At 37.9% G+C, this 15,519-nt stretch overlaps 1 protein-coding gene across 1 annotated transcript in view; it reads right to left on the bottom strand.

Annotated features, from left to right (window-relative positions):
- Nucleotides 1–15,519, bottom strand: part of LOC149284213 (netrin receptor DCC-like) — a 197,343-nt gene that overhangs the window by 102,539 nt on the left and 79,285 nt on the right. The gene's annotated exons all lie outside the window — the stretch shown is intronic.

Genomic DNA, 15,519 nt, shown 5'->3' with positions numbered 1-15,519 from the left:
ATAAAAGTTCCCAGACCTTCTGTGCCCAAGCGGTTATAAATAAGGCTTCTAGTCCTCGTATTCTCGTTTTTCTGGGTTTCTGCTGGGATCCTAAGACTAAGTTTCTACTGTAGTCATTACTGTAAGCGCCATGCAGTCCCAAAGTTGCGTCCAGCCCTTGTACCCCGTATGACACGGTACAGACGGAAAAACTAATGACTTTTACATTTACTTGGATAAATTAGCGGTTTCACAGAATAAGTTTAAAAGTTTCAAGTGTCTTGTTAAGAGACTATATGAGATTTGAAGTACTGTAACTGCCGCTGATTGACAGCTTAATCAGCCAATCAGTGGAAAGAAATTTGGAGATCATGGAAGAAGATTTTGTGGCTGCAAATTCTGTGTCAGGTTAAGGATTTTATTATTTTTTCCCCCGTTTTGGAAGCATGCATAAAAAAGTACAGAGGGTTAGGGTTACTTTAAACATACATTCTTCTGTAGTAGGGGGTGTCATGTCCCTTTAAAACCATACATTTATTTTACCATTATGGTAAGTCACTGATGGATAATACCGGGTGGCATGTTTCAGGACCATCATCCATTTCCAGTACATGTTGCTGCTCTAAATGTCAACGGATACTATTTCAGAAACATTCAGGATGAGTTTTGTAGTATGTCGAAAACCAGAACGGCATAAAAAAAAAAAAAAAGCAACAAAAAAAAAAACAGCCACTTGTCCAAAACTGCAGTCTTTCCAAAACAAATCTCTTGCATATTAATTTATGTAAATGAAAGCACGAAATCACATCCTTGAAATAATCCACCGAATCGATTTCTGGTTGTTTTGTTCAGCTTAATTAATTTATTTATTTTTCTTTTGAAAAACCAAACTACGATGGTCATGCTATGGTAAATTCTAACACAATTTAATTGTACTTTTCCAAGTTATTATTCTGATGTCTACCATACCTTTTTTTTATTGTATATATAATGCCATAATTTATTTAACAATTGGCACTACATTTTAGATGCTGAAAACATGGATTTTAATATTGTAACAATATTTATCTATATTGCATACTGTACATGGTGTGTCATAGGAGACGACACTTCTTTCTACCATTAATTAATATCATAGCCGGATTTATAATATTTAACAAAATAATATTAATATTAATAATAGTATTTTTTATTATTGAACAAGTAGAAATGGGGAGAAATAAAATTCTCTAGGTTAATTTCATCTACGATGTCATCAATCCATCAGTATATGCAAATAAACACCTGCATGGGAATCTAATTTGCATATGATGTGACCGAAGGCTAGGGTTATCATGTGTGATGTTTGCGGGGATTAATTATCTTTTAAAAACTTGTGTTATATCTCCTGATACCATTTGCTTTTATTTAAATCATCATAAAATGAGGTTGTCTAAATCACCATAAGCTTCATATCAGGCAATTTTGATTATACATAAAATATGAGTTAGTCTAAATTATACGGGCGCTGCAGGTATCTCAACGTAAAATCTAGTTGGGGGGGTGATCATTAACAATCATCTGATCCGGCCATGCCTCCCCTTGTGTTATATATGTTTCTATAGGAAATAGACCTGAATACAACCCAACTCTCCCAGAAAACACTTACGTAAAGAGACTTTATATTTGATGTATATTTATATTATACATGCAATGCTTTCCGAGATATGCTTCATCAATTGAAGTCCTGGCATTAGCATCTTTTATTTTTTATTATTTTTTTTTTTACATTTTATTCATTTTTATGTAGCTCATGTCAATCATCTCACACTAGAATGCAAAATTCAATAAGGAACATTACCGGTCAGCCCTACACCTACTCAATCAATACGGTTTTTAATATCTACTGCAAGCCGCATTCACTTCTCCGCTGCGAGTGACAGCTGTCATAACCCATTAGTCTTCTTGAGAAACAAGAAGAAGGAAAGTTGTGGATTACAAGCAAACAAATCCTTTTGTAAACGTTCCCAAGAGGCAACCATGTTGGTTCAGCGCACGAGGGCTGAGCTGATAAATAGCAAACATTTTTTTTTTTTCATTATTTCAATTTTTGAGGTCTACATATGTTCTCTGGAAAATGTGTTCACATTTCTGAAACAAAATCTAATAAAGAAAAAAAATATTTTATTTTCAAATTCCCCATGGAATGTATATAGGAATATTTTTATATTGTATTTAACAGTGATTTTAAAGTAGAAAGCATCTATTAGATATTAGAAAGCTCAGAATTTGTTGGTTAAAATAAGATTGGTGGGACTGCAATCTGTTTCAGGGAATTTTAGAATGTAGGTAGACAATGTGATAACTAGCTACAGTATAGGTGCATTTATACACTCAAAATCTTGGGGGGAAAATGTTAACATGTCCACATTTTACCATTCGAAATGGGAATAGAACCTGACGATAGAGAAGTAGCAAAACCCTCAACCATTGCCATCAGTGGGGTTCCAGCTGTGGGGCCAGGAAAGAAGAATTTCCATGGCTCTGCTACAAAGGAAACCATTGAAATGCAAAATTCTTCTGTTGAGTTCTCAAGTGGTTGTGAATGGGTCAACATATCACAACCGAAGATTCTCAGATTTGGCCAAAACTCTTGGTCACAGGGAGGAGCCCAAGGCCCAAGGAAGACTGCCTTGGTCCCCCTTAGGGAGATGGACGGAATAGCCCTTCTCCAAGGACTACAGATTAAGTTGTGGAAGAACCAAAGATGAAGAGCTTCCAAGAGTAGTGAGAATATCATTTTAAAAAAATTTGGTTCTCTGGATTAATTTATTGCAGAATAAAAAGAAGCACAAAATATCAAAGCTTCAGGCGATGTTCAGTAAGCTTGAAACCCAAAGACAATAATATTTCATACATTGACGGATATATCATATTTTATTAATAATAAACCAAATGTCATGTTAATTGTATAATGTGTATATATTTTTTAAACAGGTATATATACTTTAAAGAGGAATGTTTGTACCAAGTATTACAAGGTCTCCAGAAAGATGTCTCACAAGGGACATTATGACGACTTCACAATACCTCCTGCTTCTCTGTATCGCCTACAAATTCTAACAGGTTAGAAGACTTGTGGATCACCACCATGGAAGACTTTTTGGCATTTCTAGAAGGGATATGGGGTAACATTGTTGACGACAACCTGGAACATACTGAAACACCCCTTCTCTTTAAGTATTACTCATGTGTGTCTTAGACACACCCGAGTAATACCTAAATCCTGGACTGCGAGGTGTGCCTTGAGGAGAGGGTTGAGGAGCACTGATGTACAGAACTAACCACAGAGGTGGTGGAGAATCCACTCTTGGCCCCGACGGTGAAGACCTGAAAACATCCTAGATTGCATCTGGGTCTCAACTGGAGGTGGTCTCCTTTTGTCACATGGATGGATAACCCTGGATTTCAGGACGGTGTGGCTTCCTGATCCTTTCAGAGATTACACCAAACCATAACTATTTCAGTCTTATATGTCACGGGTGATCAGACATTGCACACATAGGGCCTGGGCCAATTGTCTTAATGACATAATCCGGACAGCTGCATATAAAACGTATTACACGCATTCCACCGCATTCAATACACCATTCGGCCCTTTTTAAAGAAGGTTTTTTTGCACATTTTGGAAAATGACCTAACTTTATATGTTCAAATTGCGACAAACTGACAAAATAATATGTCCCTTGAGATGAAAGGGATATTTATTTTATCATATCTGGTTCTCAAAGGGCTAACCAAAAAAATGGCTGCTTTTGGTTATTCTGGAGCACGGCAATAGCTGATAACGACTCAAATTTGTATCACACAGACACATCCTTAGTGTTTCTCTTACTTCCTGAAATCTTAATTAACTTATTGGAGAGAATACATCAATAAAGATCCATCAACGCAGCGTTTGCTTTCTAGACAGCGTGCCTAATTGACATGACAAGGGAGTAAAATGACTGTTCGATCTAAATTATCTTTTTTTATTTATTTGCTCTAGATCTAAAAGATTGAAAGTTGGCATATTAGTTCATTTTACTCTAGAAAGAAAGAGAACATTTCCCAATGTATAAGTCAAGGACATAGTTCTAAACTGATAGATACTGAAAAGGGCCAGGCATTATCAGAAACACACACTTAATATCTGGTTAATCTGATATAAAATCAATGCATTTTGTCATTGAAATACAATGTATTTCATTAGCTGATTAATGGCTTTAATAACTTATCACACATTTCAAAGTGTAATTATTATTATTATTATTATTATTATTTAGCTTATTCATAAAAAGGCAACATATTACAACATTATACTGTTGGTTAGTAATGTACAGTCTAAAACACATTTTTTTTGTAATAATTATGGATTCTATATTGATTAGTTTTCTGAATTTCATTAGGGCAGCTACATAATGAGACGCAAGCAGGGTGGACTTATTATGCCCTTCAGGCTATCTTTTAAAACTCATTTGGGCCAAGGATTAGGACAATAAGCCAAAGGCGAAACGAGAGATTAATCAAAATATTAAAAAGAGCCCCAAATCCCACCTTCCTTCATTTCTGGACCAGCTAACTGTATACTAACCAAGAAAATAAATAAATAAATAAATAAACTAATACAAAGTTTCTCTTGTATGGCAACAAAATTAGTCCCGTTTAACCAGAAACAGAAGAAAACCATCTTGTTACATTGTTCAATAAAAAGGTCTAGTTTATATTATTCCATATGTTTAAGGGGAATTTTGCCTAAATTCCTTCTTTCTACTCTTAGCCTGGTTGGCACTCTCTCATAGGGTTTAGCTCAATGAAGTGGAGAATTGATCATTTTCATTACCGAAGAGGAGAAACGTTAGAATAAGAGGTCATAATCTAAAGCTGGAGGGTGAGAGGCTGAATTTAAGGAAGTTTTATTTTACTGAGAGGTTGGTAAATAAGTGGAAGAGCCTCCCAGCAGATATGGTAGAGGCTAATACAGTGAGGGGATTTAAACATGCATGGGGTAGGCATATGGCTCCTGAATCTAAGACGAGACCAACGACTGATTAAGGTTTAAGTCTTTACATCAGGAAAAGAGGGCAGACAACATTATCGATAAGATCATAGATGGTTGATCTTCATGGAACCATGAAGGTCGGTTGATGAGATACCTATTAGCTTGCACTTATAGTGTATCTAAGCCACCTCTAGGGCACTGACCCAGAAACATGAATCTATAACTTTTAAGCCAAAGATGCGTATTGCAATCATCATCATCATCATCATCATATCCCGCCGTCTTCTCCATCAACAACAAATTGATTGAAAAAGCTTATTTGTATGTTAGAAATATGCCGTAGAAAGGATTTACACATCCATGGATTTGGCACTTGATTATTATGGTAATCACGCAGACATTGTTTCTTTTGTCAATAATATACTTTTTCATCTCTGTCCCATTTGGTTTCAGATAAATGGGTTTGTGTTCTTTTTTCTCCTTGCGTTTGTGAACCCAACCATGAAGATAATCACACGCACGGGCCCTGGATGCTGGGTCTGTTCAGTATGAAATGAAGGGTTGATTTATCCTAAATAACAGGTATTCAGATTTGGGTGAACCATCCACATATGTTTGGCCTTAAAAAAAGAATATTGCTTTATTGCCCAGAGGGCTATGGCTTTACAAATCAAGGATTTGCAGGTAGCTATTGTTAAAACATTCTCTATCTTCCTAACCAAAAATGATTCTGTATTGTTTTAAATTCAGTATTTTTTCCCATCAAAATTAAACGTACAAAATAAAGAATGAAAAGGCTTAAAAATCCATCTTTCAGCACAAATTATGTTTTCATACAGATGCCTTTGGTTTGACGTTACCCGTGGAACTCTAGGGAACGTAAAATGTATCTGGCGGAGGGTTGTATTTCTATTGAAACGTTAGCAATCCTATGCAATCCAAAAGCCAGCAATTTAAACCTCATTGTAGTTCCCGTTTTCTATGTTGTGCCGTCCAAAACAAGCTGAAGGAAAATGAAAACCCTGTTAAAACCCCAAATCAGATTTTTTTTATGATATGTATACATCATGTTGATTGAATTTTGGGCTGGGGACTAACATAAAACAACAAACGCAGTTCAGCTCCTTTTGGATGGTCTTATATTTTTTTCTTGATTTCAACAGAGGTTCTTGTGCAAGTAATGAACTTGGAACCCAACTCCTTGATCTGTGAATTGATGACATTGTTGCTCCATGGATTATATAGAGCTGGGGAACTTACTGGGTTTTACCTGGACTCTCAGGGCAAATTGCCGCTTTACCAGAGCTCCAGGTTAGTGCCCTCAATATCACCCATTGCTGCCCACTCTTCACGTCTTTGATGTTCAGCTAGCCCAAGCATATTTTCTTTGGAACGCCTGGTTCCCTTTTGCCAAAGGCTGTGAAAACACTTACCTGATGGTTATCATCACCACCACCAGTACGAGTACGATTAATATGAGAGAGGAGAAATGCGGAAAAGGAGAGTTGGAGGCGCTAACTGAACCAAATGTATCATTTTGATCCCCTGAACCGATGAATAAGTAGATTTGTAAGTATGACCTAATGGCAGACCAGAAAACCCATTTAAAGAGAGACTCCAGCCATTCTATGCACTTTAATGCACATGATGGCTGAAAGGTCTCTTTTTAATTCCCATAGTGTTCCCCTTGAAAAAGTATGGGGGGATTCTCCAGAAACCAAGCAGTTAATCGTTGTCATAACACGTCGGTACACGAGGTGGGGAGCTGCAGCTTCTCTCTAAGGTACATTTATTCTTTAGGTTTGAAGATTTACAAAGTACTTTCATCTGCATTCAATGTTTGGGGGGGTGCCTTGCTATTGTTTATATATTATATAATATATATATATATATATATATATATATATATATATATATATATATATATATATATATATACACACATGGTATTTATTTACAGCCGCTATCAGACTTCCTTTTTATCGGAAGAATTTTATTCACCTCTGGCGAGTTAAACAAATACAGCCCCATGAATTAAAAAGGATCCATAAATCTAAGACAATACAAGAACATTCTGCTTGCCTAAAACAGCCTAGCATTTTCCGCTTTTGGTTCCTGGGTCATCTGGGTAATGCTGCGATATCTGGCAGACACGCTGCCCGAGGCAAAAAATAAAGTGTATATCTTCCATTCAAAGGTAGGTCACACCGGGATAATTCTCGAAGTCAGTTGTGATGGTAGAACAGAGAGACTTCAGACTATAAATTGTCAAAGAATGATAAGGAAATAATCTATCATCCATAAAGCTCCTCTCGATTCCCACAGCTGTGTAAATTCACGCGAGCCGGCATAACGCGGTGACAGTTTGTTCGTATTATTTAAAGGACAACGGTTATAATAATAAAAAAAAAGGCATTCTACCGTTCCATGCGCGGAATACGTTCTATATCTTTAGAACCGTACCGCTTGGAGGAAAGAATCGAGAGGAGAGAGAGATGTGAAGGAAAGTATATTTCAAAGGAGGAGAAACGTTAAAACAAGAGGTCATACTCTAACACTAGAGGGTCAGAGGGAAGTAGATAAGTGGAATAACCTCCCGGCAGAGGTGGTAGAGGTTAATACAGTAAGGGATAGGCGTGTGGCTATCCTGAATCTAACACAAGCACAAGGATGGATTAAGGTTTGAGTGATGTCATTCATATGAGATATTTTGTTCTGTGACGACATGAATGGGTGATGGTGGATGACCTGGTGAGATTAATGGGTTAACATGGATTACTCCACACAATAACCACTAAGGGTGATTAAATACACCCCCAAAACCCCTCTGGAGTCCTAAAAATCACCATATTATCACCGACAGTTACCCAGCAGTCATCTCCCCTTGATTTCATCCCCTACACCAGCCGTACATCATCTTACTATAGATCGCTTTACAATTTCGTTATGGCAACAGGCAGGACCAAGTTTCTGCAAACGCCCTGGGGCGTGCTTTATTAATTCATTACGCTGTTTGTAAGTAGGGGAGCATATTTAAATTCCCTCACTGTATTAACCTACCATCTAACCTAGTATCTACCACTATTGATGGAAGGCTGTTCCATTTCTCTACCACCCTCTCAGTAAGCTGAAAATTGCAAATATCTGCACAAAATAAAATGAATGAAACCTTAGTATGTTTTCTGCTCATGTTCTTTAATATATTAATATTTATTTATTAATATTAATTTATCAAAAAGTGTGTGTGTGTGTATTCAATAGTTTGGGGTCACTGAGCTGTTTTCATGGAAAACATGGACATTTCTGGCTGTAACAATTTGCAAAAGGGTTTCTAACCATCAATTAGTCTCTTAAACTTGGATCAGCGAACACAACGGGCCATTGGAACACAGGAGTGATGGGAGTGATAAAGGGCCATTGGAACACAGGAGTGATGGGAGTGATAAAGGGCCATTGGAACACAGGAGTGATGGGAGTGATAAAGGGCCATTGGAACACAGGAGTGATGGGAGTGATAAAGGCTCTCTGTACACCTATGAAGAAATTCCATTAAAAATCAGCTACAATAGTATACAACATTAACCCCGTCTGCGCTGGGTTTCTGATCCATTTTATGTTATTTTAATGGACAAAATTGGCTGTTCTTTATAAAAAAAATCAGGACAAAACTTTTGAACAGCAATGGATACACATATATATTTACACATACAGCATTCGACATGCATGCACAATCTCTTATTAATCATTCCCTTTTGGCTGCCTTCCATAGTCTTGGTTGCCGAGGCAACCGACAGGAAGCCAGAATCTTTCATCTGGGAAAGGAATGGCGGGATGGGATGAAGGAGTTATGAGCAAGGTCAGACACTTGCCGCCGAATACAAGTTTGTCACGCCTAATAGATGAAACTCTTTCGTTTCCAAGCCAGTCAGGCAGCGCCCAGCAGCCGGGGAGAAAATAAAAAAAAAAGACTTTCAAGCATGAATGGCAATCAGTTAATGCCGGCAACACGCATGTGTCCGTGTAAACCGCAGCGGCTGTGCGACACCAGGAGGGGATTAGATAAATGTCAATATTTCTGTATGGTCAGGTGGAAAAAAATTGTATCAAAAAAATATTTATTACAGAGTTTGTGTAAAGGCCACAGACGGAGTCAATGTACCGCTGCTTATCTATACCATGCATGCTTGATTTTAGTACAAGCTGAATCGCTAATATATTTTTTATTTCTATTGGACGGTTGCCAGTTGGAGACAATTATTATTTGGCATTGAGCCTGTTGTTTTTTTTGGGGGGGGGTTGCTATAAAGACTCGAACCTTAATCAGTCGCTGGCAGCGAGTCCCTATTTGCCCACCTTTGTAAGACACAGATATTGTATTTATATAGGCCCTGGCACTTTATGGTGGGGGAGGGTGCCAAATGATGTACGTGTGGCCTCCATATGTATACGTGCGGCCACATATTATTGTTTTTGGTGAGCCCACATACTGCGGGACCCTAGATTGGGTGAATATGGCCGGTAGCCCACGAGCCGTGCTGTAAGCAAGCCAGGCCTAGGGCTTTAGTATCAACCAAGCCAAGCTCAATACCAAAAATATAAAAACCCTCACAAACTCCCATGTGTACAGGAGGACCATGCGCTGTCTCGCACTCCTCCATTTTTACACATCCAGGCCTGGCCAGAGGTACGGCATAAGCCAGGTTTAAGTCCACATAGAACTCCTTTGGGCGATATATAAAAAGTAATTCTGGTGCAAAGTTCCAAGATGTTTATATCGCCATAGCAACCAACAGAATGGTGCTGTGATTGAATAGTCTTATCGATTGCTATGGTGGAAAGGCCATTTTTCTTCATCTCCTCTGTATTTCAGAACCAGGTTCAGCCGGCTCTGTAATCATAACCTATATTTCCACGAAATTCTGTAAAATTGGCACCTCGGCGCCGTAAATCCGCAAAGAGTTCTTTATATAGAACATGTTATACGTTTGATATGTCCTTCTCAGGCGTGTTACATCCTTTTACAAACAAAGGTTTGGTTTCTCACGCTGTTATAAAACCAAAAACCTAAATTATTGTTCAGTCGGAAAAGCTTAAAAATTTCAAAGCCATTTTCAGAATTTAAAAGCATTCTATAATTTCGGGGGTTTCGAAAGCAGTTACTGGGGGGGGGGGGTTCAAAAAGAACTTGTTTACGTGAAATAGAACTATTTATCGTAACCACCTGTACATTTAATGTGAGAAAAAGAGAATTTTTATTTATTTTTAGTTAGGTGTCAAAATCTCACGTTATCTGATATTTCCTCCCCCGAAGCAGCAAGATACGCTTATAAAACATTTAGGGTTATATATGCAAAATAGCTCTTCCTTGAAGAGTAACTATGAAATAAGGAAATTCACGTAGGAATTACTGCGTCTGATTAATAATAGATCAACGATCAGTCGAGACGAATTCGAGACCCGTGCTAGAAATTCATGCGGATCACGAAAAGACCACCAAATGTTTGGCCAAATAATATTGTATATGGGATTAACATTTTAATGTATTCAAAGCTTATTAGTCTTCCCTAGAAAAAAATCAATTACATTAATCCAACATGTTTAACCCACAGGTTACACACTGTATTTACTAGATTTTATTTAATTATTTTTTTAAAGAAAAACTACAGGTTTTACCATTAAAATATAACAAAGGGTTAAAGTATGTCCTATACATCCATTTCTTTATAATACTGCAATGCTTTTAGTTATATAATTACACTGATTGGCAATGGAAACGTATTCCTGACCTATTGGCCACGCTACACTAAAATTAAATGTCGTACAGGCGTATGATAGAATCTGGAGGGCAGATGGCATTAATGCATTTTTGTTTATTTTTCTAGATATTTTCAGAATCATTTGCGCTCGAAGTATAAACATAACGGGAAACCGGGTCATTGTGCTACGGCTGGAACGTGTCCGACCTCCCCGTTTGGGTTTTGTTTCTGTAAAATGTTTCTTTTACTTGCTATCCACCAAATGTATCACTTTATTAATCTACATCATTTTCTATTCTACTCCCGTTTATTACCTACTGTATGTCGAAAACGATATTGGCGTCAGTCGACGAGGATGATGGGCTGTGAAACCCCGAGCTGTTACAAGCACCACTGGTATTTCTTCCGATCTAACCTAAGTATAGCTAGTGGCTACAAAATGGGAACCACAAAATGAACGAGGACATAGAAACATAGAATTTGCCAGTAGAGAAGACCCATTGGGTCCATCAAGTCCGCCCATTGGTCCTACTGTAAAGACTCAAACCTTAATCAGTCCTTGGTCTCGTCTTAACTTTTTTTTTTTCACCAACGTGGGATATTTAGAAGTATCCTAAACCTCTCTGATCCATTTTGCAGATGCAGAACATGGACATTTATTAGAATGTTCTATGTCCTTCAGATATTGCAGACTATCCAAGTTCCTGGAGATATTTCAAATGTATTTATTCCGGAGGCTGAAAACCATATTCTTCTAAGTCTAGTTTAAGAGGGGGACATGTTTGTTAATCACCACGACAAGGGCAAATTTTAAATTAGCAGCTCAAGGATGCTATATATCAAGATTTCTTGACTTGTCATCTTGGTTTTCAATATGTTAGAAACATCGAGTGAATCGTAAGAAGGTTGTTTTGTTACCACGAAGCCATTAGAGATTCCAGGATGAATGATGGAGAGGGGGGGGGGGGCACAATAATGTATCTGAATTTAAAATGAGTGGAAGTCCATTATAATTATGGATCTGGTATTCAGTATACAGCACAACATCTTCTGCTGAGATTCACTTACATTACCATTCCCACCCAGACACCTTCTGGAAATTACATAGGACTCGAGATGCGGTTCTGGCCGGGAAAAAAAAAAAAATAAGATTGGTTTGTCGGATGAAATTGACACCTTTCCTGGTTCATCCCCCGACTTCAAATTAATTTAATTTCACTGAGTTTCATTGGACCATAACAGCTGAATAATTAATGTTGGAATAAATACGGCCAGATTGCCGAGTTACAGCTGATATGTCAAATGGGAATTCGTTTTAATGATGTTCTTTAAGTGTTAAAAAAAAAAACGACGTTCCAGAATAAATTTTGCCACTTGTTCCGGAAAAAAAGTAATTCTTTAAACAACCATGTGTTATTTGTTTTTGGGTTTTTTGTTAAATTTAATTGTTCAAGAAAATAAATTTAGGAGTATAAACAATTTTTTTTAGGAGGAAAAATAAGATTAGACAATATCGGGAAGCAGAAGGTAACATTGTGACCATAACAAATGGCTGGATTTTGCAAAACATGCTCAGGAAAATCAATTTGGTATACAATACTTCAATCCATAAAGAAACTATTTGCTCTGTAGAGTAAAGAAGAAAATAGTCGGGGCGATTTTGTGAGTTTGTGGAGGAATATAAAACAGTTATTTTGGTATTTTCCTTTCAAGTGTTTTACGCTGAATAAACGGCAATGCATATGTGAGTACCTGGCGTACTTCATCGGAACCATGCTCAGATTTAATAACGAGAGGACTCCATCTCAGTTAGAAACATTTCTTAAAAGATTTACAGTGACTTAATATTCAGGAGGATTCTTTCAATGTAAAATCACTCCCAATTTGGGAAATTTTTTTCTTTAGTTTCTTTCAAATTGACCCCTTTAAAATGACTGTATTTGAAGGGTTAAAGAGGCAGTATTTAATTTCAGCACTCCTAAAAGGTCCTCCTAAAAGCTAAATATTCTATTTTGGTCTTCAGGGTTTTTTAATACTTAATACTCGTGGATTGTAATTTTTTTTCTGATGGATTAAATGTTTTGGCTAATTATTACTTACATAGAAATATAGAACTTGGCGGCATTACAGACCCATTCGGCCCTTCAGGAGCCATATGCCTACCCCATACATATTTAAATTCCCTCGCTGTATTAACCTCTATAACCATACCTGGGAACTTGTGGGCTTTGGCTGCCTGGAGCCTATCCTTGGGGGTGAGTGGGCGGACCTGCTGACATTGGTAGGAGGTCCTGCTGCCGCCAGTGGGCATTCCAGCTGCCGCCATTGGGGGAAACACCTCCATATAAAGGGGAAACTGACGGAGAGTGTCAGGACTCTGCTCACGCGACCCGGAGGATTCAGGTGTTGACCTGGAGAACCGGAGAAGCAGCGCTTCTCCTGGAGTTATGGAGGCCAAACCCATAGAGTTCCCAGGTATGTCTATAACGTCTGCTGGAAGGCTGTTCCACTTATATACCACCCTCTCATTATTTAGATAATAAAGGGTGCATGTGAAATATAATAAATACATTTCAGGACAACATTCTAATGGTATAAGAACCATTGATATTTTTCCCATTGCACACTGGATGTGATTTATTGAACTAGACCAGTGATTATTAACCCATGGCATTCCAGCTAACGCTCCGTTCAATGGCGCTCCATCGGATTACTTCTTCTTCTCTTTTTAGTATGTTACTATGTTATTGGATACATATCCAGCGGACATCTTTAAATACCCTTGCGAATACACCCAATAGCACAGTGCTTGATTTAGAGTTATTATGACACTTGTCATCTCTGCAGGGTCTTTATGTTTAAGTAGACTTCACTTCTGTTATCTGTTTGTAGCGCGGCGCGTACACGGCAGAGGAATATTGGTGCGGACAGCAGTCAGCATTTGGCAGATGTGCCACTGATGACTCTATTAACTATTTCAGGGATCGGTTTATTTAGCCAGGCTCTGCGAGACGGCTGCCGCAGTTAACCATCTGTCTAAGTGCAGGGGACAGAGCTGTATGGAACAGATGTACAGTATGAGCTCACACTGCATGAGAAATGCAAGATGACTAACTTATCGACAAAACTGAACAGAACGAGCTGCTTTCCCACGGTGGTCCGGCCAACCAATTAATTTATATTTATAACTCGCTCCACTACTGTTTGTGCCTACTGGTCTTTTCCAAATCCCCACTGGGTTTGGAATGGGATCCTTTGAAGATCGGAATTTACAGCAAAGAAAAAGTAATCCATCATTTATAAGGGGCTGTATAGACAGTTTGAAAAGCGCCTTACAGATTTTAAAGTTCAGGGGTTGTTTTTTTTTTACTTCATAACCTTTAGTTGACTTAAAGAAACATTGATCAGCCCATGGGTAAGAATTGATGATCATTTGGGTTCCCTAGAGGTAATCCTGAGTCTTTGGTTAAAGAAGAAATTTTGTTACAGCAGTAACGGTTAATGCGCAGGGAGATGCATGAAACCGAGTGGGAGTGGGACTTTACCAAGACATTTTTGTTTCTTTGAAATATTAAGATTTTTTGGTACTCAATTTAATATATAAAAACATTTTATTGCTGTTCCTATACACTTTATTGTGACTTATAGGGCTGTAGAACCCTGTGATACCCTCATACCCGGCAAAGGTTCTAAGCTCTTAGTAAAGAAGGACATCAAGGAAGGAAAAAGATATCCCAATAAGATATCTGGGGACTTACCAGGGATTGCCTTATACCCAGGAAACATGCGATGTACCCTAGGTTAATATTTTCAATCTCTGGATAGGGGGTTGATAATTTGGTCATACCTACTCCCTGTTCTTCTTCTGTTAGTGCTCCCCGCCTTATTACTGCCTATCCACAGTTGCCATGTTCCCTTATCACAGCTATAACTGCAGGAAATAAGTGTCCCAATGTAGAAGGAACTTTCCCTTCTACTTTGGGACACTTTGGAGATATCCTATTGGCTTTATGCCCTAATTAGTCATTTGCAAGATGAAAAATTTACCCTCACCATATTAACTATGCATTATATATTTATAGGAAGCTAACAGACCTGGGAACTCTCCAGGTTTGACCCGGAGTCTCTGGATAAAGTGCTTCTACCCCAGGTCTCCAGGTCACTTATCCAATCTACTTCCTATCCTAGCCTGGGGCTAGCTCTGTCCCCTCGTGAAAACACTAACCCAAAGGAAGGAGAGCTCCAGGTAGCCAGCCCTGGACTACAAACCAATAAACACATAAATGTAATTGCACAAATCTTCAAAATCTATCTTTCCTTAGCATAATGATCCACTTTTTTTAGTTTCTTCAGTAGAAGTTCTACTTGTCCTATATGGTTAATTGTTTTTGTACTTAATCATTTCTATTGTAAAAAAATAATAAAAAAATAAAAAAATAAGTAGCCAAACGTTTCAAAAATATAATAAACAAAATTCTAGATAGCATAACCTAAGCAAAACATTAGATAATAGATAAAAGCAGGCACTATTTTTCAGCATGGGGAAGGGATTTTTAAGTGCACTTTCTCTCCTGAGCACTTCCTGTTCAATACAGTTCTGTAAACGTAAAAATGGGTGGGGCTAAGAGTAAGCCGAGCCCCTTTGCCATTATTGGCCCAGCTAAAAATAGGTTAACTCTTGCCAAGTTGCAGTTTTTCTAATGGAAAATGTACTTCTAAGAAAGGGATGTACAACCTCACTATACATCAAATGCTTAAAATATA

The sequence above is a fragment of the Sceloporus occidentalis genome, unplaced genomic scaffold (genome assembly GCF_023333645.1).
Source record: "Sceloporus occidentalis isolate IW3139 unplaced genomic scaffold, rSceOcc1.0.p SCAF_97, whole genome shotgun sequence".
NCBI classification, from domain to species: Eukaryota; Metazoa; Chordata; class Lepidosauria; order Squamata; family Phrynosomatidae; genus Sceloporus; species Sceloporus occidentalis.
The sequence above is the reverse complement of the archived record's forward strand: the minus strand, read 5'-3'. Positions and strand labels throughout refer to the sequence as shown.